The sequence below is a fragment of the Euphorbia lathyris genome, chromosome 1 (assembly GCF_963576675.1).
Source record: "Euphorbia lathyris chromosome 1, ddEupLath1.1, whole genome shotgun sequence".
Classification (NCBI taxonomy): Eukaryota; Viridiplantae; Streptophyta; class Magnoliopsida; order Malpighiales; family Euphorbiaceae; genus Euphorbia; species Euphorbia lathyris.
The window spans coordinates 117,509,067-117,535,642 of NC_088910.1; the positions used below are offsets into that span (position 1 = coordinate 117,509,067).

Genomic DNA, 26,576 nt, shown 5'->3' on the forward strand with positions numbered 1-26,576 from the left:
AAACAGAGGATTCAAGCATGGCCCTTTGCTTATTACATTTTGTGACATTTAGAAACTATTCTAAAGTCTCCTTTAAACTTTGTATGGTTTGCCATTGTCAAATCTTCATATAAGTTTTTCCTTGGTGTTGTATTAACCTTTTATAGAAAGCTTTATGGAAAACTATCTTGTTGTTGAACAAAGCTTGCAGTAAATGGGAAGTTTCATTGTTAATTGGTAATATGATTTGTAAAACCATTTAGTTCAATACAACAGCTTGATATTTTCATACCTGGAAATTTATACAAAACACAAGATTATTGTCGGTTGATGAGCTAGGTTTCGTGGAAGGATAATTGTCTGTTTAAGTTTTATAAATCCTTTAATTTTCTGGACATATACAAGACCTTATTAGCTCTCTCTTTTATAAGGTTTTAAAATTCGCTTATTTGGTCAATTAATTTGCCTTCAGGTAGGCGCACTATTGGTTATTTCCATGTCAATTTCAAGCTCATGTTGACAGAGAAAGCAAAAGTTCCAACCCATTTTCACCAATGAGAATCATGTCTCACTTGCCTCATATTGGTGGTAACCTTGGGTTTGGAAGACAATAATTTACCTTGGGTTATTCTTCCTTATATAGTATTTTCTTTGAAATTGGTAATTTTTCACCACTTTCCTTTTTTAAATTAAATTAAAGCTCAATCTAAGTTTTGAATATGAGCAGGCCTATTAAAGCTAGTGGAGTATAAGCTTATCCACATTGGTATTGAATCCCTACTCATGGACAAAGGTCATACATACTTCTCACTAGTGTATAACAATTAATTTTATGTTAGATTCTACCTAAAATATGGGCTTAATTATTGGTGATTGATTATAGGTGGCCAGCATAACTTGCTTCTATGTTAGGAGACTTTTTGCAAATCAACCAAGTAGATGAGTTTCTTAGAAAAGTAAATTAATTGTGTGATTCGTTGGCTATAGTTGGACTAAATTGCAATTAGTTGCTTCCATGTTTGAGTTGAAATGTCAAATGATCAATCTGTCTTGTACCGAATGGTATATATTCTTAGGTCATTGTATGAAACTCACAAGATAGAGTCTGGAGGGTCAAATTTTCAATGAGGACAAGTTACAGATTTGGGTTTTGATATATTATTAATAACATAAATGGATTCTTTTTGTGCAATGCTTATGGGACAGAGTCCCATTCCTGATGGTAGCAGGGAAGGCGCTGTAGTCAAAGAGGTGAGCGATTTTTTTTTTACAAAATTATTTTTTTAGTTTGCCAATTTACAGTTATTCAATGGATGAAATGAGGCAATGTTGCAATTTACATATGCAGAGCGGAGATCCGAGTTAAATTCAGACATGTACATGGTAACTTGTACAACAGAAATAGAGGAACTGATCTAGACAAGGCCACGAATAAGCTAGTGCTTCGAATTCTACTAGACAATGCTATTTACCTTAAGATCAACAATAAAATTCTTGATGTGCTGAAAAATTGGTTAGAAAGAAGCATTCAAGTTATTGTTGTAACTAATAGTGAGCGAATTTTAGGACTTGGGGGTCTTGGTTGTCAGGTATGAATAGACTTATGTTATAAGTTGCATTTATAAGTGCATTATAAGTTTGGATTATTAGAATGCATATGATGAGTTTAAATTATTACAGGGTATGGGTATTCATGTTGGGAAATCGTCTCTTTACACAGCACTTGGAGGAGTTTGTCCTATTTTTGGATTATCAAGATTGTTCCATTTTGTTAGCCATTAGTACCAATCTCCTTGGGAGATCCGTATTTGTGGAATGCTGGATTCTTGAATGTGTTAGACAACAGAGTTCAACTACTAAACAAAAGCACTTATTGTCACGTCCGTGACTAAATTTCTAGAATTTATACCTTGATAGTAATATATATGATAAATATTAGGTGTGTGATTTTTATTTGATGTTATAGGAAAAGTTTGAGGTTAATTCGATGGTTTTAGGTGTATATTAAAAGTTTAGATAATTTTTAAAAGATTATATAAAGATGGAGGATCAAACTTGATTTTTTCCATTTGGATATATATATATATGATGAGAAACGGTGATGATCATCATCTTTATTCCTTTTTTTTGTTTTTGTTCCTTTTCTTTCTGCCTCTTCATCTTCTTCGTCATTTTTATCGTTCTTCGACCGTTTTTCCACCGTTTCTTCGATTTACGGAGATTCGACCGTCCAAATCACTCGAAATTGAAACCATAGCATCCTTATGTATAGATCTAGGTCCCAGCCGAAGAGTTTTTAAGTTTCGGCAGTGTTTGGAGGAAAATGTCTTAGACAGAGTTTAGAGGCGAATTGAACGGGTTTGTGGTCTTTAATTAGTAGCCAAGGTAAGTAACTATCAACTATATTTTGAGTTTTATATATACAGATATATATATAATCAAAAAAGTTTCAGAAATTGATATTTTAGGGTTATGCAGGAATTTTATAAAATTGAGGTTTTTCACGATCATGTTTTTTATTGTGAAATTACGGTTCAAATGAAGCTATTGATTATGCTTCTATGTGAATTTCATATTTTACTTGATTATGTTGATTTAAGGTTTAATTTGGTTGATTTACATATATACATATATGTTTTTGGTTTCAATATATATCCATATTGAACAAAATGAATTTGATGATTTCTTACGAATTGTGTTTGGATTGAGAAATCTGTTGCGGTTATTGTTGTTATTATTTCGGATTGAAGTCCAAATATAACGGTTATGATATAAAAGGGCTAATTGAAGCCAAATGATTTATGGTATAAAATAGTTTGGAATTTGATTGTGAACGGAATTTTGAGCACGCTATGATTTTATGATTTTATATCTATCGAGAGTTATCTGGATCGGTGGTTCCATATTTGAAGACCATGTTCAGTGAGGGACATGGCCTGTGTACACAGTCTGAAGACCTATTGGGTATGGCAGTGAAGTGTTGGGTAAGACCATATGGGATAGGCAATGTTAAGAGACGTCTCGCTTATATATGTGGTTATGGATTGATACTTAAGGGGAGAAACTCGAGGATGGATACAATGTTTTAAGTTCATTTGGATTATGTTTTCGGTTATGATTGATTTTGATATAAGGTTTTACGTTTGATTAAATACGAGTTGGTTTGATAAAACACTTATTTGATTACAATATTTTATAAGGTTTTGAATTCAAGAATGGATACAAGATTATATATTTTTATGGTTTTGGTTTACTACTTTGACTATATTATGAACTTACGTTTTGAGTATATTTTATAAGGGTTTGATTAAATCCCTTTATAAAGGTATATATGTAGCTATGTTAAATAAAGTTGGTTTTTATAGCTGATAGTTTCTTATTGAGATTTTTGTCTCACGTTTTTAAATGTTTTAATGTATTTAGGTGAGAAAGTAAAGGATATAGAGAAGGTTACCGCCCGATTAGGCGAGGTTTGGAAGTTGACTGCTTATTGTTAGAATTATGGTTAGAACTTTGGTATTGCCATTGTAATATAATGATATGTGGATAAATTGGAGACTCCTAAGTATTGATTATTATCTTTCTATTTCACGCCCGATGCCGATTGAGGTCATTTAGGATCAGGTGCGACAGTTTGGTATCAGAGCTCTAGGTTAAATTCTTCGGACCTAAAGTTGATAGTAATTGAGGAATATCGATATTTGGTGATAGCTAAGACATAATCGATAGTAATTGAGGAATATAGATATTTGAGAAATATGAATATTTGGTGAAAGCTAAGAAATAATTTGAAATTTTTCGAGGATTGAGTAGCTAGCTAATGAAGGGTAGACATGAGATTTGATGGTTAGTATAATATTGGGTGTATGAAAAATAGTAAATTATTTGATATCTAGGTGAGATATGGGTTATGAGTAAGTCATAACATTGAGCTAGAAATATTAGAGAATTGTCTATATAGGTACTGCTGGAAAATTGGATTCGTACCTGAATCTTGTGATGCATTTTTCGACCAGATATAGGCTGAATCTGTCATGGAGTCCTAAATGAAAGTTCTTTATTATTATCTTATGTTTCCAGGGGTTTTTGAATCGCCTTACTCGGACTCCGTATGAAAAAGTTATGCTGGAAACGACATATGTTGGTCATTTTAGCTTTAAACCAGAATTTGGTTTTTGTTTTGATTTTTCTCCTTAGTATGACTTGGAATTGATATTTGGGAGTTTAATAGTTAGCTGAAAAATATACGTATCTCATATGTGAAGTAAGGTTAGGAGATTTTAACATGATATGATGAGTTTTGAAGTTAATATATATGTGATTAAGAAAGCGAAAATGTGGAGATTTCAATTAATTGTTTTGGAGGTTGATTATAAATTGGAGATTATGATAAGAGTTTAACAAGTTATGGAATCTTAATTTGAATAATGATATCTGAAATCAAAGTGCGGATCCGTTGTTGAACTTTATCGGGTAGAGGTTTAGAATTACTGAGAGTTATATAAATGAAGTTCAGAGAGATACTGATGTGGTGATCAATGAGAAGTAAAGTGGAGAATATATTCGAGGTCATGATTTGATGATATATGACCATTTGGTAAGCTTAAATAGTGTTTGAGGAAATAATTAAGATATGAATTTTGAGGACAAATTTTTCTGATCTTAAGCACAGTTTGAGGTAGGAAATTAAGAGATAAATATGTTATAGGAGGATATATAAGTTGATAATTGGTAGTACGTATATTGTTAATAGAAGTTATTTTTAGTTGAAGTTTGTGTGATTATGGTTTAAGTTTATCTAAGGATCAAATTGAGTGTTTATAGGTCAAATAAGAAAATCGAATGATTTTATAGATTTATTGACTTTTATGAGTGTAAAGATATTATTTGGAGTGAAGAAAAAAAAAACATTGATTATTGTAATTTAGGTACTCTATCTTCCTTGGTTATATGGTTTGGAGGAAATCTTGAAGTTTCTTTAGATTGATAAATGATATATATAGTGGTGATTAAAAAAAAAGCATATTAGTTTGATTGATTTTGAGGAGTTAAATGGAGAATTATAAGAGTGATATTGATATTAAGATTTTATGGAAATGAGTCTTATTGATCGGAACTTGTATCATCATAATGAGGTTTCTATTGGTGATACTGATGCTGATGTTGAGGTTTATGAAATGACTCTTATAAGAGTGATGATGATGTTGATGCTAATAATTAAGATTATAATATAAATAATAATTGGAGTGAAAAAAATTATAGATTTAAGTATTATTATGATGAAATATGATTATAGGCGTATGATGTTTATTGATTCGAATTATTTGAAGTTTAAGAAAAATATAATATCATACATATTAACGGTTCAAAAGTGATATTTTTGACGTCTGTAGAACTTGGAGATAAGTGAAATATACTTGATATATATGCAATTGATGGAATCAATTGTGATTTAGATTTATTAAGGTGAGATTTGGTATCTGTTAGGAAGATACGAATAATATTTGAAGTTTTATTGTGGATTATGGTGATGGAATTAACTAGGTTGAAATTGAGAGTTACTAAGAGTTATGTATAAATAATAGTTACAGTGATGTGGATATGGATAAATAATGGAGTTAATGGAAGGAAACATTAGAATTTGTGGTCTTATAATGATTACGAGGAATCTTGATAATGTGAAATAATTTTTCGATCTTGGAGATTATTTGAGGAATAAAATTTAGATTAGAGAACGTGAATTTCGAGGACGAAATTTCTTAAGGTGGAGAGAATTGTCACGTCCGTGACTAAATTTCTAGAATTTATACCTTGATAGTAATATATATGATAAATATTAGGTGTGTGATTTTTATTTGATGTTATAGGAAAAGTTTGAGGTTAATTCGATGGTTTTAGGTGTATATTAAAAGTTTAGATAATTTTTAAAAGATTATATAAAGATGGAGGATCAAACTTGATTTTTTCCATTTGGATATATATATATATGATGAGAAACGGTGATGATCATCATCTTTATTCCTTTTTTTTGTTTTTGTTCCTTTTCTTTCTGCCTCTTCATCTTCTTCGTCATTTTGATCGTTCTTCGATCGTTTTTCCACCGTTTCTTCGATTTACGGAGATTCGACCGTCCAAATCACTCGAAATTGAAACCATAGAATCTTTATGTATAGATCTAAGTCCCAGCCGAAGAGTTTTTAAGTTTCGGCAGTGTTTGGAGGAAAATGTCTTAGACAGAGTTTAGAGGCGAATTGAACGGGTTTGTGGTCTTTAATTAGTAGCCATGGTAAGTAACTATCAACTATATTTTGAGTTTTATATATACAGATATATATATAATCAAAGAAGTTTCAGAAATTGATATTTTAGGGTTATGCAGGAATTTTATAAAATTGAGGTTTTTCACGATCATGTTTTATTGTGAAATTACGGTTCAAATGAAGCTATTGATTATGCTTCTATGTGAATTTCATATTTTACTTGATTATATTGATTTAAGGTTTAATTTGGTTGATTTACATATATACATATATGTTTTTGGTTTCAATATATATCCATATTGAACAAAATGAATTTGATGATTTCTTACGAATTGTTTTTGGATTGAGAAATCTATTGCGGTTATTGTTGTTATTATTTCAGATTGAAGTCCAAATATAACTGTTATGATATAAAAGGGCTAATTGAAGCCAAATGATTTATGGTATAAAATAGTTTGGAATTTGATTGTGAAAGGAATTTTGAGCACGCTATGATTTTATGATTTTATATCTATCGAGAGTTATCCGGATCGGTGGTTCCATATTTGAAGACCATGTTCAGTGAGGGACATGGCCTGTGTACACAGTCTGAAGACCTATTGGGTATGGCAGTGAAGTGTTGGGTAAGACCATATGGGATAGGCAATGTTAAGAGACGTCTCGCTTATATATGTGGTTATGGATTGATACTTAAGGGGAGAAACTCGAGGATGGATACAATGTTTTAAGTTCATTTGGATTATGTTTTCGGTTATGATTGATTTTGATATAAGGTTTTACGTTTGATTAAATACGAGTTGGTTTGATAAAACACTTATTTGATTACAATATTTTATAAGGTTTTGAATTCAAGAATGGATACAAGATTATATATTTTTATAGTTTTGGTTTACTACTTTGACTATATTATGAACTTACGTTTTGAGTATATTTTATAAGGTTTTGATTAAATCCCTTTATAAAGGTATATATGTAGCTATGTTAAATAAAGTTGGATTTTATAGCTGATAGTTTCTTATTGAGATTTTTGTCTCACGTTTTTAAATGTTTTAATGTTTTTAGGTGAGAAAGTAAATGATATAGAGAAGGTTACCGCCCGATTAGGCGAGGTTTGGAAGTTGACTGCTTATTGTTAGAATTATGGTTAGAACTTTGGTATTGCCATTGTAATATAATGATATGTGGATAAATTGGAGACTCCTAAGTATTGATTATTATCTTTCTATTTCACGCCCGATGCCGATTGAGGTCATTTAGGATCAGGTGCGACACTTATACTAATTATTCTTTCTTAGTTTTACACAACAAGTTGTTAGTTGTTGCTATAAATGCTTTTTTTTTATAGAAATTGGGACGAGGCAGAATTAGGGCGGGGTAAGCACCCATGGCCCAAGAACTGGCAAACCCGCAATATATAAATAAAAGAAAAGTAAGAGTTTGGACAAGAGAAGAGGTAGGAGAACAAACAAAAGAAGGGGGAGGAGAAAAGAAAGGAAAGGTCAAGAAAAACACAATTGTAAAATACTACAAATGTCATCATTAATAAACCTGTGGCAAAAAGTAGGAGCTGAAGGCCACCAATTGATCACGGAGGAAGAGACTCCAAACATTGCCAATGCATCAGCAACTCTATTTCCTTCCCTAAAGATGTGTGAAAAGATAATGTTCATTCTAGAGCAAATGTTGAGGCAATGTAACCGCTCTTGTCGAATACTCCAAGGAACATCCATGGAGCAGTGTCTAAGCAGATTAACTACGTACATTGAGTCAGCTGATGCCAATTTTTCTCCCAAGTAAGTTCAATTGCGAAAATAGCGGCTCTCAATTCAGCCATATAAGCGAAGGAATGAGGGGTAGAAAAAGCAAAACAACCTTTGGGAAAGCCACGAAAGTTGCGAAAAATGCCTCCTGCTCCAGCCTCGCCAGGAGTGCCAAAAGCTGAGGCGTCCACATTGACTTTAACCCAGCCCGAAGAAGGTTTAAGCCTGCTATAAATGCTTTTATAATATAAAATAAAACCTTTTAATTAAATAACTATTATTATTATTAATCTTTATAATATAAATAAAATAATATGTTATAATTTTTTTAATTAATTTGAATTATATAATTTACTAATTTTTAAAATTTATTCTATGCATATTTAAAATTTAAATATCAATTAAAATTTAAAATAAATTAAAATATACATTTTTATAATATTTATTGAAATATAAAATAAAAATATATTATTAAATACAATCTAAATTTTTAATTTTGATTTATATTATTTTCTTAAAAAAATTTATTATTTCATTATTTATTTTTTTAATATACTCAATTATCATTTTACAAAAAAAAAAAATATATAGAGACTTGCAAAAGAAAATTATTAAATAAATAAATAAAATATTATAGTTATATTGCAAGAAAGTATTTTTATTTTATTTTTAAATATTAATAAATTTTAATTGATATGTAAACTTATATAGATAGAACAAACTATTTATTTATATATTATAAATTTAATAATGATAATTACTTAGTTACATGGTTTTATTTTATTATGGAATAATAAGTTTTTACAACAACATTGTTGTGGAAGAAAATTACTATTTTTTATTTGTTGCAACTAATTATAACTTTGTTCAACGAGACTGTTGTTGTAAAAATTATTTTTTTCATTTGTCTCTATATATTTTTTTTTGTAAAATGATAATTGAGTATATTAAAAAAATAAATAATGAAATAATAACTTTTTAAAAAAAAATAATATAAATCAAAATTAAAAATTTAGACTGTATTTAATAATATATTTTTATTTTATATTTCAATAAATATTATAAAAATTTATTTTTTAATTTCTTTTCAATTTTAATTGATATTTAAATTTTAAATATGCATAGAATAAAAAGGGCGGCCCAGCCGCACTACGCGTCCCCGCTGAACGAGGGTCCGAGGAGGGGTCCCACCACAAGGGTGTACTGGGGGCAGGCCTTCCCCTGCCAATTTATTTGGCAAGAGGACGCTCCTAAGACTCGAACCCGTGACCTCTTGGTCACACGACAACAACGTTTACTGTTGCGCCAGAGCTCGCCCTCTTAAATATGCATAGAATAAATTTTAAAAATTAGTAAATTATATAATTCAAATTAATTACAAAAATATAACATATTATTTTATTTGTATTATAAAGATTAATAATAATAATAATAGTTATTTAATTAAAAGGTTTTATTTTATATTATAAAATCATTAGTTTTTAGAACAATAAATTTGTTGTATAAAATTATTAATTTGCAACAACAGTTTTATTGCAAAAAGTATTTTTTTCATTTCCCTCCAGTAAAAAGTGTGGCGGGATGAGAATTATTTGGGCTTAAATTTTAAAGGTTGAATCCACTTCTTCCTCGAGTGCATGTCCCTTTATTTCTGGCTCCTATCTCTCTCTTCTTCTACACTCTCTCTTCATTTTTCCCTCCAATAAACTCTCTCTCCCCTAGGTCAAATCCATCTTCCCCCTAAGTTAACCATCTTCCAACTTTTCATCTCGGCCATGACATCGGCGGAAATGGAGCCACTCACATCAAGAGCTAGCAATCGCATCATTCCAATCCTCAAAACCCTAAGAAATTTCCTCGTCTTTCTCCAAACAAGGTTTTTCTCCCTCTTGCTTATCATCCCTCGTGGTCGCTCCTCTGAGCCTCTGTCGGTGGAATTGTTTTTGAAGCGGGGATATCTTTGGCCACTTGAGGAGGAGGATACCTTAAGGAGGAGTGCTCTTGTCGAGGGCATCGATATGCCCGATGAAGGCGACTCTCAGTGCCAATGAAATACTTATCTATTTTCCGGTGTTAGACGGAATGCACTCTTTTGCCGTTCGTGGTTACCGATCACAACTGAATGCAGATGTAACACAACTGAACGTTTTACTAGTTACTGGGATTTGGGTTTTCAGTCTCCCTCATATGATGAACAAATGATTTGATATGTTGTCTTATGCAGTTTAGCAATATTAATATGTTTACGGGCTTTTGCATTCACAAGGGGTATAGGAAATGACAAATTATGACTTGTAGAATCAAGTAAAACTAAGCTGCAATCTTTACTTAAGATCTCTTATATTTGGCAGGAGTCAGAATTCATGCTCCATAGTCTTTAAGTGTTGTTGTGCTCTGCACAGTCTTTAAGTGTTGTTGTGCTGGGTTCTAGGCTTTGATGTTCTCTTCTTTGATGTTTTAGACATCATTAAGGAAGAAAAACTCCTTAAACACTACGCTTATATTTCACTTGTGGTCATGTTTGGGAACTTGGTGATATCTGTTTGTTCTATATTATATATATATATATATATATATATATATATATATATATATATATATAAGAGTTCCCTTCAATCCAAATCTTAATAAAATAGATAATAATTTTTAAATAAAATAATTTTTTAAAAATTTATAATACAAAAATTATTTTCGCAACATAAAAGTTATTACCATTAATATAATATTTTAGCAACGACAATTGTTGTCACAAAATATGAACATTTATAGCAATGATAGATATTGTTGCGGAACATCCACATCAACGTTTACGGCAACTAAAGTAATGGTTGCGAAAAAATTATATATAGTTACGATATGAGTTGTTGCAAAAATGATGTATATACAGCAATATAAAATGTTGTTGCAAAAAGTCTAAACATATAGAAACGATACAACTTGTTGCAAAATATAGAAAATCTACAGCAACAACACATATTGTTGCAAATGATAAATTTTATTCTCTAACATGACTTTCATATTTCGCAACAACAAACCTTTTGCAATAACATATATTGTTGCGAAATATATATTTTCTGCAATGCCGGGATGTCGTTGCAGAATCCTTTAGTAATAGAATGTTTCTCAACAACTGAAAGTCGTTGCGAAACACGTTCTATTGTTGCTAAAAATATTTTTTGCAACAAGCTTTTCCATTGCCAAAAATCAGTTTTCTTGTAAGTTCATTATTTTGCTTCTGTAAAGATTGATTATTAATGTGAACTAATGTTTTTTCTTTTGTTTCATTTTCAGAATAAATGGATGGAGCTATTTCCTTCACTTGTTGCTAGAGCAAAAATTGTTCAAGACATATTGCTGTTGTTTCTGGTCCAACTGGCTCTCTTCTTATGGTACACAAAACAATTCTTATTTTATGAGTCTTGGTCCTTCTTATGATACACAAAACAATTCTAGTCATTGTTGAAATATTGGCATGTAGCAATTCTGCTGTTAAGCCATAATACACAACTAAAAAATAAATATAGATAAGTACTTGGAGTTGGAGGTCGAAAATCCACTAGCATCAGGAACAACACCCTGCTTAGAATTTAAAATCAACTCAATAACTATATGGAAGTGTCTAAAGCCCATTTTTTTATGGAAGTGTCTAAAGCCCTTTTTTTTTGTGTAAGGTACCAATTGGTAGGTTGTGAATTAAAATTAACAACCGTTTTCTTATATTAATAAATGGGATAAGTACCAAATTAGGTTTATGGTTTTTGGGAAGTATCAATTTAGACTCAACTTACAAAATAACACCAATATAGACTATACATTTAAAAAGGTATCAATTTAGGCTTCGAGAACGGATTGGACACGTCATTCCTATTACTCCGTTAAGTTCTGATTTCACCCTCCACGTACAATTGACACAGCTTAAAGGAGTGTCTCGTTCTGTTATCGAGGCCTAAATTAGTACATTTTTTAAACGTTAAGCTCATATTGGTGCTATTTTGGACATGGAGTCTAAATTGATACTTCTCCAAAAACCATTGGCCTATTTTGGTACCTTATCCCTTAATAAATTTTCAACTCTTATCTCCCTAGCTTGTATTTTCCCTAATGTGTTACTGCCATGTTAGTACTACATTTGATATGCTACTGTGAAATGAAGTAGTAACTCAAGATATTGAGTTAATTATTGTAATTGAGATCTGATACTGAATTTATATCCTTAATCTTTTAAATATTGTTATGGTATTTACTTGTTTAATGTTTCTCATGATATTTCTACTTAATGTCCTTGTGAATTTATTCATATTTCTGAGTGTTTTGTGTTATTGTTTATGTATCAATATACATTTGTTTCTTTAATTAACACATTTTGGAATTGTTGTTTGCAGTCAATTTCTATAGTATCGGGATCCTCGTGCTCAAAGAAGACATAATAGTTGATCATGTTGTTGTCTCTATATTCAATTCCAAGGCGAGCTTATAAATTTTTTTAGAATTCGATTTCAGCAATTGACTTGTTCATATATGCTATTTTGTAATTGTTCGGATGTTATTAACTTGGTTGAATTGCACCATACTCTTGGTCCATTTTGTAAAGCTTCATTCAATTTTTGTAACTAATATAATTTTATTATATATAATTATTAGTCTTATTCCTCTATATTATTTTTTTAAAATTTATTTAAATTCGTTTACATTTTTAATATATATAATATTTAGTAATAAATATCTAAATAAATTAAATAATAAAAGTAAATATAATAGTGTGCATAATTGATTCGTAATGGGATTTCATTTTCCTCACATGAAAATGAGAATTGTGGGGATATTCATATTTCTCCACAGATAAGTAGGGAAGATTAGTGGGGAAATGTTCCCCACAAAAAGCATTATTGCTTGTGGAGAAATCTGATTCCCCACAATAGTCTCATGATTAGTGGGGAAATTTTCTCCACAAAAGAGGGTAATTTTCGTCATATAGTAGATGAATTGGTACATATTAATGAGGATAATTTCGCCATAAAAGAGGGTTTGTGGCACAAATAAAATCCGCCACAAAACAATTTATGCATTTGTGGCGAAATAAGATTTCTCCACAATTGTCTAGCTATTGTGGCAAAAAAAAAATCGCCAAAATTACCTTCAACGTCGGTCTAACAGTGGCGATCATGTGGCGATTTTTTTTTCGCCACAAAATATCTTTAGTGGCGAAATTTCAATCTTCTGTGCGGAAAATCTTCCCCATAAAAAATCTATTTTCTTGTAGTGATTGGATTAGTAAAATTTACTCATATGTTGAATGGTAATATGCAGGTCGACGTTCACGTTCGTGAATATTTTAAGGGATGCATGGAGTTTTTTATTGGCAAATAGCATCTCGGGCATACTAATTATTTTGATTATGTTCAATTCTACAATTTCTGCCACTCTTATTCGTGTGCATGGTAAAATCAAGGAACATATATTTTTCTGTTGGATTTTTTGCTTTGGATTTTTTTTACTAGGAATTTTTTGTTGGATGATAAAATGATTGATATTTATTTAATAATTATTTATTTTTGATTAAGAATGATTCAAATTTCGTAATTTATTTATTTTCTATTCTTTTGTTTATTAATTTTATTGTAGCTCTCTTCAATTCAAAAGTTCATATAATAATACTAATAAAAGAGATTAAAAATTAATTAAAAAATTATTAATATTTAATCTAGTTTTTCATGATTATGTTCGTGGCTAATAAGGTTACTAGTCACGAGTGTTCTATTTTTGCCACGTTATGCTCGTAGCTATGTAAGGTTTCTAGCCATCAGTGTTCTATTTTTGCCATAGTTCTGTTCGTGGCTAAGTGGGGTTGATTGCCACGGGCTACTATGTCTTGCCACATGTATTTTACTCTTGCCACGATTTTACTCGTGGCAAAAGGATATGAATAGCCACGGTTTTTCTCGTGGCATAAAAACCAATTTATCCCACAACCATTATTTTTCTGTGGCAACTACCTAGCCACGACCACTTGTGCCACGGAAGAATTTGCGTGGCTAAATAGTGTAGCCACAGAAATACTATACTTGTGCCACTATTCTAACCGTGGCACAAGTGATTATTTGTTGCAGTGATAGTATCTTCTACTGACAGAACCTAACCGTCGTCTGAAGGTGCAAAAGAAGGCAACGAGCCTTGTGCTAGATTTATATCTCGCGGGACGATGGTTTTTAACCGTCGTCTGAAGGGGGTTTTGGCGTAGTGCAGGATACAACAGATTACACAAGAGAACTCAAACCGTGTGTAGCCTAGTTATCACCGGAGTAGGAAAACAAGAACAATTTGAACAGACAAATAGTATTTTGAAAAACTTCAACAACAGCTTTTCAACCACTTGTGAATTTGACATTCCATTTTATATAAGTAGAACTCGAAAGGATATATCATTTCACGAATGAATACGACTGTACACAGACAGACACGATTATTTATGGACAAACATGACTGTTCACAACGGACACGACTATTCACGAAAGAATGTGTTTGTTGGTATTTAAATTAATATATAATTTTATTCAATTTTTTCCAACAAAGAATACCTATTCTATTTCTTGGAAATAATTATTCGATTCCTTTCGATGAACTAAATGACACCTAAATCTGATGTAGATTAATTCAGGATGAGTTAGTTTTAATCATAAACTAACAAAATGTTCTTCTCTAGCTAAACTAGAAGGAGTGAATTCCGGATTTTACGGTATAAATCCGTAGGAAATCAAAGATCCCCCATTGTTGAAGGTTAAAACCTTAACAAACACTTCTTGAAGAAGATGATAAAAATTATATTGATAAAAGTTAAAGATTACAATAGAAAGAAATGTATTTATATCATCTCAAAAACGAAATTGCCAAATTACATAAAAGGGAAAATTACATAACTAATTAAAAATATAAAGATAAGGGTAAATTGGGGTAAATGTAAGGGGTGACATGAGTGTAAATATGGAGTGAATTGAGTTGTAATTAAGGAGTGACAGATTTATAAATAAGGAGGAAGCTGGAGTAAGGAGCAAAGCTTTTTAGGTGAATCCACTCGGATCGTAATTATTTAATTTCACGCGGAGCATGGAAAATCCACTCGGAGCGTGGATTGGCCGTTGATCTTTTAAGTGACATTCCTTCGGATCAGACCATCATCCACGCGGAGCGTGGGTCTTATTTTGGTCCCTTTACACACTTGATTATTCGTGTTTGGTTCCTCCTCCGACTTTCCTCGTCCGGATTAGATCTTCAAAGGAGATGCTCCGTATCATCATCTTTGCTCGATTTTCTGTAACTGATTCGATTTCATCTTTGCTCGATTTTCTGCAACTAATTTTGACTTGTTATGAGCTTGGTATTCACTCCAATTTCCATTCCATAATGGTACTTCAATTTCGTTTGTGCTGCAATTCCATTTGATCACTGGCTCACTAATCAACACACGAGACAAATTTCAGCTCCAAGTCTGTACGAATTATCACTCATTTTTACTTCCAAATATGTTTCTTAATTTCGTTTTTTCGTTCGCATAATCCTTGTTTTAGCTTTCAATTGCTCTCAATTCCAGCATCACACACAATTTTGCTAATATAATTGATGTAACTTTTAGTTGTAATTTATTGTTGTCTTTTCTAATTCAAGAATTAAAAAATCAACACAAAAATATTTATAAATATTTTTTATAAATTGAGTTGATTTTATTTCTATAGTCGCTATTAATTGAGTTAGTTAACCTTTTTATAGTGGAGTTAGGAATTCAAGAGGGATTTTTTAATTCTTGAATCATTCGTTCAATTTTTTTTTTCTAGAAATTAAGTTTAAAACACATAATAACAACCTAAAAATATTAAAATTAATGGGTTAAGGTGTAAAAACACCCCCTAACATTTTGGGATAGGAGCAATTTTACCCATAACATCTAAAAGGAACCTTACACCGACGAGTAACTTGAAGTTTTTCCACTTTGTTGACCCAACCAATGCAGTAAGGTCTAGGATGTGGCTTGATGAGTGTCGAATTTACCAAAAATAAAATACCTACTCTTGGAATCCAAAAACTGTAGTAAATATAATAAATAATAATAATAAAATAGGAAAAAAATTAAATAGTTGAGAAATATATATGAGAAAGATTCCAGCTAGAGGTTAGGTTTGAGTCTTGAATTGAACAATTGATCATCGATCATAGAAAATATAAATTTCAACCATTCAAATAAATTAGCTATGGTTATTAAAAAGCATTAACAACCTATCTCTTCTTACCGATTGGACAATTAAGAAAAGCTTATTAATTTTCCCTAATCAATTAAACAGTTCCAAACAAGCTTCAGAATTTAATTTGATTGAAAGCATTAAACTATGAAAGAGATACCAATTCTACTCAATCATCACTAAAGCAGGATTATTTAAAGCATATCAATTACATTCACAACATAGGTTAAAAGCTTGTCCACAATTAACTATGTTATTTGCTACTTGCATTAGATGAATTAAACGATTACGTATTTAAACATCTAATTAGCAAAATGATTACAAGTAAATAATCAAATCAAGGATTCGATTAAATCATGCAATACGAATAAGAACAGAATATAAATTGATTACTTGAAATAGATGAAAAATATTAATTACAGAATGATCTCCCAATTGATTGTTCAAGACCTAAAAACCTCTAGCTAGAAATTGGAAATTAGTTCATATTGGAGGAAGAAGAAGCCATGGAAGAATGATGATGCATGAAGATCCCTTGATATTTTTTCTTTTGATATTTTTTATTATTATCTCTGTGTGTGTCTTCTTTAATGTGTGTCCTCCTAAATATGGTTCTGATTGTCTCTTTTTATAGCTTTCACAATTGTGCCTCTTGGCTTTCAAGAGAGAGAAAAACTGACTCTTATTAATTCCTCATAAAAATATTAAGAGAAACTTTCCTTTAGAATTAAACTCTAAAAGAAACTCCCTTTTAGAATTAAACTCTAAAAGAAACTCAGCTTTAGGATTAAACTCTAATTAGGACTATTTAAGAAAATCCTAATAGAGTTAAAATCTCATAAATATTATATATGTTAAGAATCTCATAACATAAGTCATCAATTCTCCATTAAATGCTCATTGATCCACATGCATAGGTTATGACAGATCATCATTTGAAACTTCTTTTCAACACATGACTTGACAAGTTTCTTCAAATTCTCTTTAAACTCCATAGAATCACCATTTTAACCATCAATTGGAAATTCAGTCTCAAAAATACCTACAAAACAAAAAAACAAAGTAAACTTGCACCAAAACAACAAAACTAATACTAAACCCTGAGGAATTAAGATATAAAAATATCTATAAATATGGACCTATCAAAATTCCCACACACTAAACCTTGCTTGTCCCTAAGCAAGAACAAAATTAAAACCAAATACAAAAACAATTATCAATATCCTCCAAAACTATCAAATTCGAATTACCAAGCATTATGGAAATGAATCTCAATAATAATCAAAACATCAGAAGTTTTCACAGTTAATTTTGTATTCAATAGTTAAGTAAGACATCAAGTTCAACAATGCTATCGAAATCAAATACACAAAGCTTGATAACTCTCACAAGGTGGTCACTCAATTCACACACGTGTTTAGGGAAAAATATACTTGAAGCTCTCGATTCTATACAAGGAATGAACTACTATGAATTTGCACTTCAATCTAATCTCGACCACTTTGTTATATAATCAAAACAAAAATCTGAAGGTCTTTGAAAGGGTTATAACGGGGTTAGGGTTAAAGGTATGGAAAATGGGAAAATTTAGGCTAAAACGAAATTGGCTGCTAAAAAGATGTGAAACATAACATCCAACAAACAAGAGACAAATTCAGCTGTCAAATATCGATGACCAACAGCTGATAAACAAAAGTGAGAATTTATTTCTTTTGAATAGAAACGAAAAATAAGACTGACTGCCGAACTTTTGAAGTGCAACAGACAAAATTTCAGACATCCTTGACTTTTATTTTTGATTTTTTTTAAGGAGGAACCTCCTTTCGAATGATATGAGCATATAAGAATAATGACTAGTGCAGACATTTTATGGAAAAAAACTTGTAGAGCTAACTTGCTTACCAACTCTTAAGATTAAGGGTAAAAGTTAGTGTTTGGCTAAAAAGGAAAACAATTTAGTGTGTACAACAAAGAAAAGGTTAAATGCTCAAACTTGGCTATCTAAGAGATAAAAATGAAAAAGGGTTAGGCTATTTAAGTCAAGTGGTTAATCCTAATTGCCTTCCTCACTTTAATGCATTACTAAAAACGTGTGGTCTCGAAAAGCATTTGATGCAAATTCCAGAGTTGCAAACCAAGTATGAATTCACACATAATAAAAAAAATTGGAGCAAATGTTAAACGTTGATGTTGTTTAAGCAAATTTCTCCATTAGCTCAAAAGGTCACAGAAATTGAGGGTAATTGTACCAAGATTTGCATACTTTTCAATCAATTTGATCGCTTCAGTTAAAATGGATTACTCAAAATAAAGACTACCAAATCAACTGTTACTAAGTCCAACACTCATCATAAGTTTTAATTGATTTTGATAATATGAGCTAATTAAACTATCAAGTTAAGGAGAATATGATTAACACGATTTGACTAAAACACAAGCTAACTAAATGCAAATGAAAACACAAAAAACAAACTAAACATAGAGAACTCCATTTAAAATGAAGACTAAAAATGAAAATTTTCTCCAAAACACCTCTCCCCCACACTAACACACACATTGTCCCTAATGTGCAAAACACAAGGACACGAATTTATTTTTGAAACTGAATTTAAATAAAACAAAATTAAAATAAAGTAAAAGGATAGAAATTTGGGTTGCCTCCCAAAAGAGCGCCTTTATTTATCGTCTTTGGCTAGACATTATGCCAAATACTCAAGTAATTCCAATGCCATTTTTGTGTTCCTTGAAGACCTGAATCAACACTTCCTCTTGTATTCCTTTTGGTATGATCACCGGAATGGTTTCATTATCACCTAGATACACAACCTTGAATTTACCAATTACGGCCTCGGATTCTATCTTAGGATCACATTTCTTACACAAAACCTCTTTGAGCTCCACTTGCAATGTTTCTTCAGAAAATTTACCGTCAAAAATCTTATGCATGGGATTAGCAGCATCATTAGCTAAATTAGAAGCTACATCACATGGAAATTTCATAGCTTTATATATATTAAATTTACTCACTTCATCATTGAACTCCATAGTGAGTGTACCTTCATGCACATTAATTATAGCTTTAGATGTTTTAAGGAATGGTCTCCCTAAAATAATTGGTGAAGGCTTAGGAAAATCATCATCATCCATATCTAAAACATAAAAGTCCGCAGGAAAACCCAAACCATTAACTTGCACAAGTACATCTTCTAGCGCCCCATCGGGATAAGTATTAGTTCTATCGGCCAATTGAATTATTACGCCCGTTTCTTTTAGAGGTCCAGCATTTAAAGATGCATAAATAGAACGTGGCATAACATTAATTGAAGCTCCTAGATCCAACATAGATTTTCCAATTCTAACATTTCCTATCTTGCAAGAGATAGAGAACATACCTGGATCTTCACATTTAGGAGGAAGTTTATTTTGAATTACCGTAGAAACATTCTCCCCTACACTTATCCTTTCATCACCTCTCAATTTCTTCTTGTTAGTACACAAATCTTTAAGAAATTTAGCATAACGAGGAATTTGTTTAATTGCTTCAAGAAGAGGGATATTTATCTGAACTTTTCTAAACAAGTCTAGTACCTCTTTCTCTTCATCCTCCTTTTTAGATTTTGAAAATCGACTTGGGAATGGGGGAGGAATTACAATGGGTAGTGATGGTGTTTCCTTTAAGGTCGGCTTAGGAATGGCCTCCTCTCTCTAGCTCTTTTTCCATAACTTGCTTTGAGATTGATTTATCATGTGATTGCACTTCTTTGCCACTCCTCAACGTGATAGCACTAACATTCTTTCTAGGATTCACCTCGGGTTGGGATGAAAGATACCCATAAGCTTGAGATTCCAACTTGCTTATTGAAGTTGCCATTTGGCTCATCTGGTTCTCCAAGTTCTGGATGCTCGTCTTGGTATCTTGTTGGAATGTCAAAGTGTTTTGCTGAAATTGTTGCACATTTGTAGCCATAGCAGTAACAATTTGTTCCAAAGTCATACCTTGCTTAGGAGGAGCTTGGTGTATAGGAACTTGTGGTATAGGTTGGAAACCTTATTGTTGGAAATTGTTGTTCTTTGGACTATAACCGAAGTTTGGGTGATCTCTCCATCCGGCATTATAAGTAGGTGAATATGGGTCATATCTCCTTTGATTTTGCTGATTTTGAAAATTCCCCATAGCATTGACTTGTTCTTCCTCTTAGAGAGTGTGACAAACATCAGTTGGATGGTCGGGACTCGAACAAATTCCACAAGTTTTAACTTGTTGAATGTTTCCCAATAATGCTTTCTGCACAAGTGAAGTAAGAATATCAAGTCGTTTTTCAACTGAAGAGCTACTTACCTCATTCACTTTAATTTCAGACACATCTTGGCGAGAGCCAAACTGTTGAGCATTCGCAGCAACTCTTGTAATTAGATTCCTTGCTTCAGTGAGAGTTTTGTCCACTAAGGCTCCACCACTAGCAGCATCTATCAGATTCCTGTCAGACAAGATTATACCTTCATAAAAATAGCGAATTAAAAGTAGGTCACTTATCTGATGGTTGGGACAACTAGTACACAACTGATTGAATCATTCCCAATATTCATGAATATTTTCTCCAGTGATTTGGAAAATTCCAGATATATCCTTTCGGATTGAAGTAACTCTTGAAGCTGGAAAAAACTTCCCAAGGAATTGTTTTTGCATCTCGGTCCATGTATTGATGGATCGAGGTGGGAGATAATACAACCAGTCTTTGGCTTTATCCGTTAATGAGAATGGAAAAGCACGCATTTTGACTTGCTCCACTGTGACATCCCATGGTTTCATACTAGAACACACCACATGTAGCTCTTTAAGGTGCTTGTGTGGATCTTCACCTGAAAGACCACGGAAAGTAGGCAATAAGTGTATTAAACCATATTTTAATTCAAAATTTACCTCTAGATCAGGGTATTCAATGCAGAGAGGTTGTTGGACTGTATCCTGATTGTCCAAATTTCTGAGAGTTTGTTCTGCCATTTCTATTTCTTCTTCGAATTCACTTGATGAATCACTAGCTGATGAACTGGATTCTGAAGAATTGTTAAGCCCAAAATATACCTAAAATATCATTAGTATTTACACCAGTTCTGCTACGAATTTGTGCTATTTATAACTATTTAGAATGCTTTTACTCTCGAATATGTTTCTTTCTTATAAGGTACTAAATATTTGGTAAAATCCAAATAGGAACGAAAAGAGCTTAAAAACAGAATAAAAACCCTACAAAAAGAGTCAAAAACAACGAAGATCAATTACACCTAAACGAGGACAAAGACGAAGTCAGAAACATAAGAAAATGTCACATTCTCGGTTGAGGAAACAAGATTCTCGATAGAAAATTTACAAAAGACGCGACCGAGAATCTCAAATTCTCGATCACGACACGCGTTTTTCAGCATCTCCTTCCCTTCGTTTGAAGACCAAATAATTGCTCCCCCATTCTCGGCCGAGAATTAAATATTCTCGGTAAGTGCAGAAATTCCTCCAAGTACAATGAACACATGTTTAATTCAAAGAAACACGTTCGTTCGGGTGGATAAAGACGTCCCTTCACAACGAATACGATCCTTCACAACGGACACGACACTTCAACCACGACTCTTCAACATCTATAAATAAAGAGTTGATGGAGAGTAGGAGATATATAGAAGAAGGAGATTAGTATAGAATTTATGCAGAAATTCCGAGTCAAGTGATTCAGAATTTAGATTTCATTTCTGTAAAAAGCAATATGATGTACACACATTGTTTATTCAATAATTACAAACACAGTAGCGTTTAGATTTGTTCATATTAGTTTACATTTTGGTAGAGGCCGACCGCATCCCTATTACGAAGTTACAACGAGAAGATTGAGTAGAGAATCCACCCTGAGTCTGACAAACTCTAACGAAACCCAAGGAAAGGATTGACAACCCGTTCACTTGCAAGTCGTGAAATGTTTTCATGCTTCTTGTTCTCTGTAAACTTGTATCAAATTTATATTTCATCTAATAAAGTCTGTTCTATTCGATTGATTTTCATGCAGCACTTTCGTAAAGGATCCGAAGTGGATTGCCGGTGTTTTCATTAAAACGTAGTTTAATTCAAAATCTTTACAAGGAAACTTTGTTGAACACTTAGACAAATTGATATCTTGGTAGAGTTTTAATTTGGTTAAGGTAGCGATCTAACCCGACCGTAGGAGGATTGACTACAGTTCAAAGCCTAAAAATTAGAGGTTCCGTCATTTATTTCATCATCGTAATTTATACAAAGTTTAAAGTTGTTTTCTTTGCTTAATGCAAACGAATACACTTGTTTACTTTTCTAAAGAACTAAACAATCCTGTTTTGTAAATTCATTCCTAAATCAGAAGTATTTTCTAACATCTTTATACTCTAATCTAATTCTCATTCTAGCAATTTCAAAACCAAATCTGATCTAACGATTTTCCATATTATAAATCTTAAAAGTATAGTTAACCAATTCAAAATAAGTTTTTGTTAAAAAACGTTCCCTGTGGGATCGATATCTTTTATTACTACAAGCGTATACCGTGCACTTGCGGAAATCGCTCAACAAGTTTTTGGCGCCGTTGCCGGGGAACGCCAAAATTTTTGACAAAAATTTAGATTTTTCATGTTTTATTTCGAATCTAGGTTTATTTATACTTATTCAAAATTTTATATTTTACTTATTTCAAATTACTACATATTTATTTTTCAAATTCTGTTTTGAAGGTAGTTTTGGTTCGTGCGAAATTTCAAGTTCATGCGCAGTTCTCGAAGTTCAGGCATTCCACCAAAACTGCTAGACCCAGAAATTGAAAAGACTTTTAAGAAGAACAAGAAAAACAAAAACAAAACTCAAATAAAAACTAGAATTACTGAGCCAGAAATTATGGCTATGCTTATGGATTACGCTAGGCCAGGAGTGGCCGGTGTAACAAACATCATAGTTAGACCCCAAATAAATGCAAATCAATTTGAGATTAAGCCAGCATTGCTTAATATGTTACAAAATAACGTAACATTTTACGGGTTACCTAACGAAAATCCTAACACCCATTTGACAAATTTCTTAGAAATTTGTGACACTTTTAAAATAACAGATGTGACTGCGGAAGCAATCAAACTTCGCCTTTTTCCTTTTACTTTGAAGGATCGAGCTAAAGAATGGTTAACTTCTATGCCAGCCGCAACATTTGAAACTTGGGAACAATTAGCCCAAGCATTTTTATCAAAAAATTTTCCTTTAGCAAAAACCGCAAGATTCATAAAAGAGTTAACATCTTTCTCTCAAAATGATAATGAAACTCTTTATGAGGCTTGGGAACGTTTTAAAGAACTTCAACGTTTATGCCCACACCACCAATTGCCCGCTGAAATTTTAATGCAAACATTTTATAATGGATTAAATCCTACAACTAGAGGTTCATTGGATGCTATGTCTGGAGGGTTATTCATGAAGAAAACATCGGCCCAAGCCAGAGAACTTTTGGAGGAAATGGCAATCAACAGTAGTATGTGGCCCGCGGAGCGTGGACACGTACCAATGGCGAAACCATCATCCTCAACTACGTCATCAGTCAAAGGTATAATGAATCTTGATTCAGTTGCGATGTTGCAAGCCTAATTTTTTGCCTTATCGCACAAAATTGATAGGTTTATGGCACCGTGTGATCCTAATGGTCAGCCAATCCAAACGGATGTAGATTATGAAGGGATGAGCGAAATTGAACAGGTAAATTTTGTCCAAGGACAAAACCAAACTAATAACCCTTATTCCAATACATATAATCCTGGATGGAGAAATCATCCTAACTTTAACTGGAGAGATAATAATAATAATGCTAATGCTAATCAAAATAGTACAACCAATTATCAAAATCAATCAACAGATACGATTAGCACTTTATCTTCTAAAATCGACAAATTTATTGATGCTATGAGCGGAAAAATAAGTAATCACGACGATGGTTTTAAACGGATCGAGAATAAATTCGATCAGCTTATTAAAAACCAATCATCTAGCATCCATAATTTGGAGGTTCAAATTGGACAACTCGCTAAATCAATTCCATCCCGCAAAGAGGGAAGTCTTCCCAGCCATACGGAAGAAAATCCGAAAGAGCATGTTAAGGCTATCACTCTTCGTTCAGGGAAAAATTACTTAGGTCCGGAAATTCAACTTTACCAGGAACTGATTTACCAAAATCCAAAGAAGATACATTAAACCAAAAAGATGCACAAATTGACTCAAGTACAAAAACTTTTGTGCCCAAACCACCTTTTCCACACAAAGTCCGAAATAAGGACTATGACAAACAACTTTTAACATTTTTAGACAAACTTAAAAATTTGCATATTAATTTGACGTTTATGGATGCAATTACGCAAATTCCCAATTATGGTAAATTCCTAAAAGATTTAATTTCAAAGAAAATTAGTTGGGAAGGAATTTCATCCATTTCACTAACTGAAGATTGCAGTTCAATTGTGTCGAGTAATTTTCCCACTAAACTCAAAGATCCCGGATGTTTTACCATTCCGTGTAAATTGGGAGATATTGAATTCCCAAGTTGTCTTTGTGATTTAGGAGCAAGCATAAACTTGATGCCATTATCAATTTTTAATAAGTTAGGCTTAGAAGAAGATATCAAACGTACCAATATGGTTTTACAATTAGCGGATCAAACCACTAAAAGACCATATGGTATAATCGAGGATGTTTTAGTTAAAGTTGACAAATTTATTTTTCCAACCGATTTCGTTATATTAGATTTTGCTTATGACGTTAATTGTCCGCTAATCTTTGGTAGACCGTTCATGAACACGGGACGTGCTCTAGTTGATGTGTCGGAAGGGAAAGTAGTTTTAAGAATAGGAGACGATAAGATCGAGTTTGATATGAATCAAGCAATGAAATATCCTATGGAGGATTTCGCTTGTATGAAACTTGATTTAGTTGAGGAATGTGTAAATGACATTGTTCAGAAAAAAGACATAATAGAACCTCTAATGAGTGAGGAATTAGAAGATAAGGACCCAGAGCCTTTGATTCGAGAAGATGGGCCAGTTCTGCCTTCAATTATAGTTCCACCTAAATTAGAACTTCAAGAATTACCCAGTCATTTGAGGTACGCTTTCTTAGGCGAAGGCGATTCTCTACCTATAATTATCTCTAACAAATTAACACAGGTTCAACGAAATTGAAAGAAGTTGTTAAAAATAGGATAGGAAGTATGGGTTGGCAAATTTCAGACTTAAAAGGTATTAATCCGAGCATTGTAATGCACAGAATTCACTTAGAAGAAGATAAGCCGCCTAAAGCGGATAGACAAAGACGCCTCAATCCGAATATAAAAGAAGTAGTAAAAAATGAGATTACTAAACTTCTAGACAATGGAATCATTTATCCTATTTCGGATAGTGAATGGGTTAGTCCAATCCATTGTGTACCTAAAAAGGGAGGCATAACAGTTGTAAGGAATGACGAAGGAGAATTAATACCTACACGAACCACCACCGGTTGGTGGGTTTGTATAGACTATAGGAACTTAAACAAAGCAACTAGGAAAGACCATTTTCCTCTACCTTTCATTGATCAAATTATCGAAAGGATAGCTGGTCATGCTTTCTACTGTTTTCTAGACGGTTACTCCGGATTCTTTCAAATATATATTTACCCGGATGACCAAGATAAAACAACCTTCACATGTCCTTACGGAACATTTGCATATAGGAGGACGCCCTTTGGTCTATGTAACGCACCAGCAACATTTCAACGTTGTATGACTGCAATTTTTAATGATTTCATTGAAGATATCATGGAAGTTTTTATGGATGATTTTTCCATTTATGGAGATTCTTTCGATTCATGCTTACAAAATTTGGATAAAGTTTTGTCTAGGTGTGAAGAAACAAATTTAGTATTAAACTGGGAAAAATGTCATTTCATGGTTGACGAGGGAATCGTTTTAGGTCACAAAATATCTGAAAAGGGATTAGAAGTGGATAGAGCAAAAACTTCAGTAATAGAAAAATTACCCCCTCCAACTATTGTTAAGGGAGTAAGGTCATTTTTAGGACATGCAGGTTTTTACAGGAGATTTATTAAGAATTTTTCTGTAATTTCCAAACCACTTACTAATTTACTCATAAAAGATTCGACCTTTGATTTTAATAAAGATTGCGTTAAAGCTTTCGAAACATTGAAAACAGCTTTAGTCAGTGCACCTATTATTGCTAAACCTGATTGGGATTTACCCTTTGAAATTATGTGTGATGCAAGTGACTTAGCCGTCGGATGTGTTTTAGGTCAAAGAAAGGATAAGAAACTT

The 26,576-nt window shown here is 32.2% G+C and overlaps 1 non-coding gene across 1 annotated transcript; it reads right to left on the reverse strand.

Annotated features, from left to right (window-relative positions):
* Positions 1 to 23,503: 23,503 nt before the first annotated feature.
* LOC136215863 (small nucleolar RNA R71) lies at positions 23,504 to 23,610 on the reverse strand. The gene has a single exon (XR_010682866.1). It is a non-coding gene; the product is annotated as a small nucleolar RNA R71 (small nucleolar RNA).
* Positions 23,611 to 26,576: the final 2,966 nt, after the last annotated feature.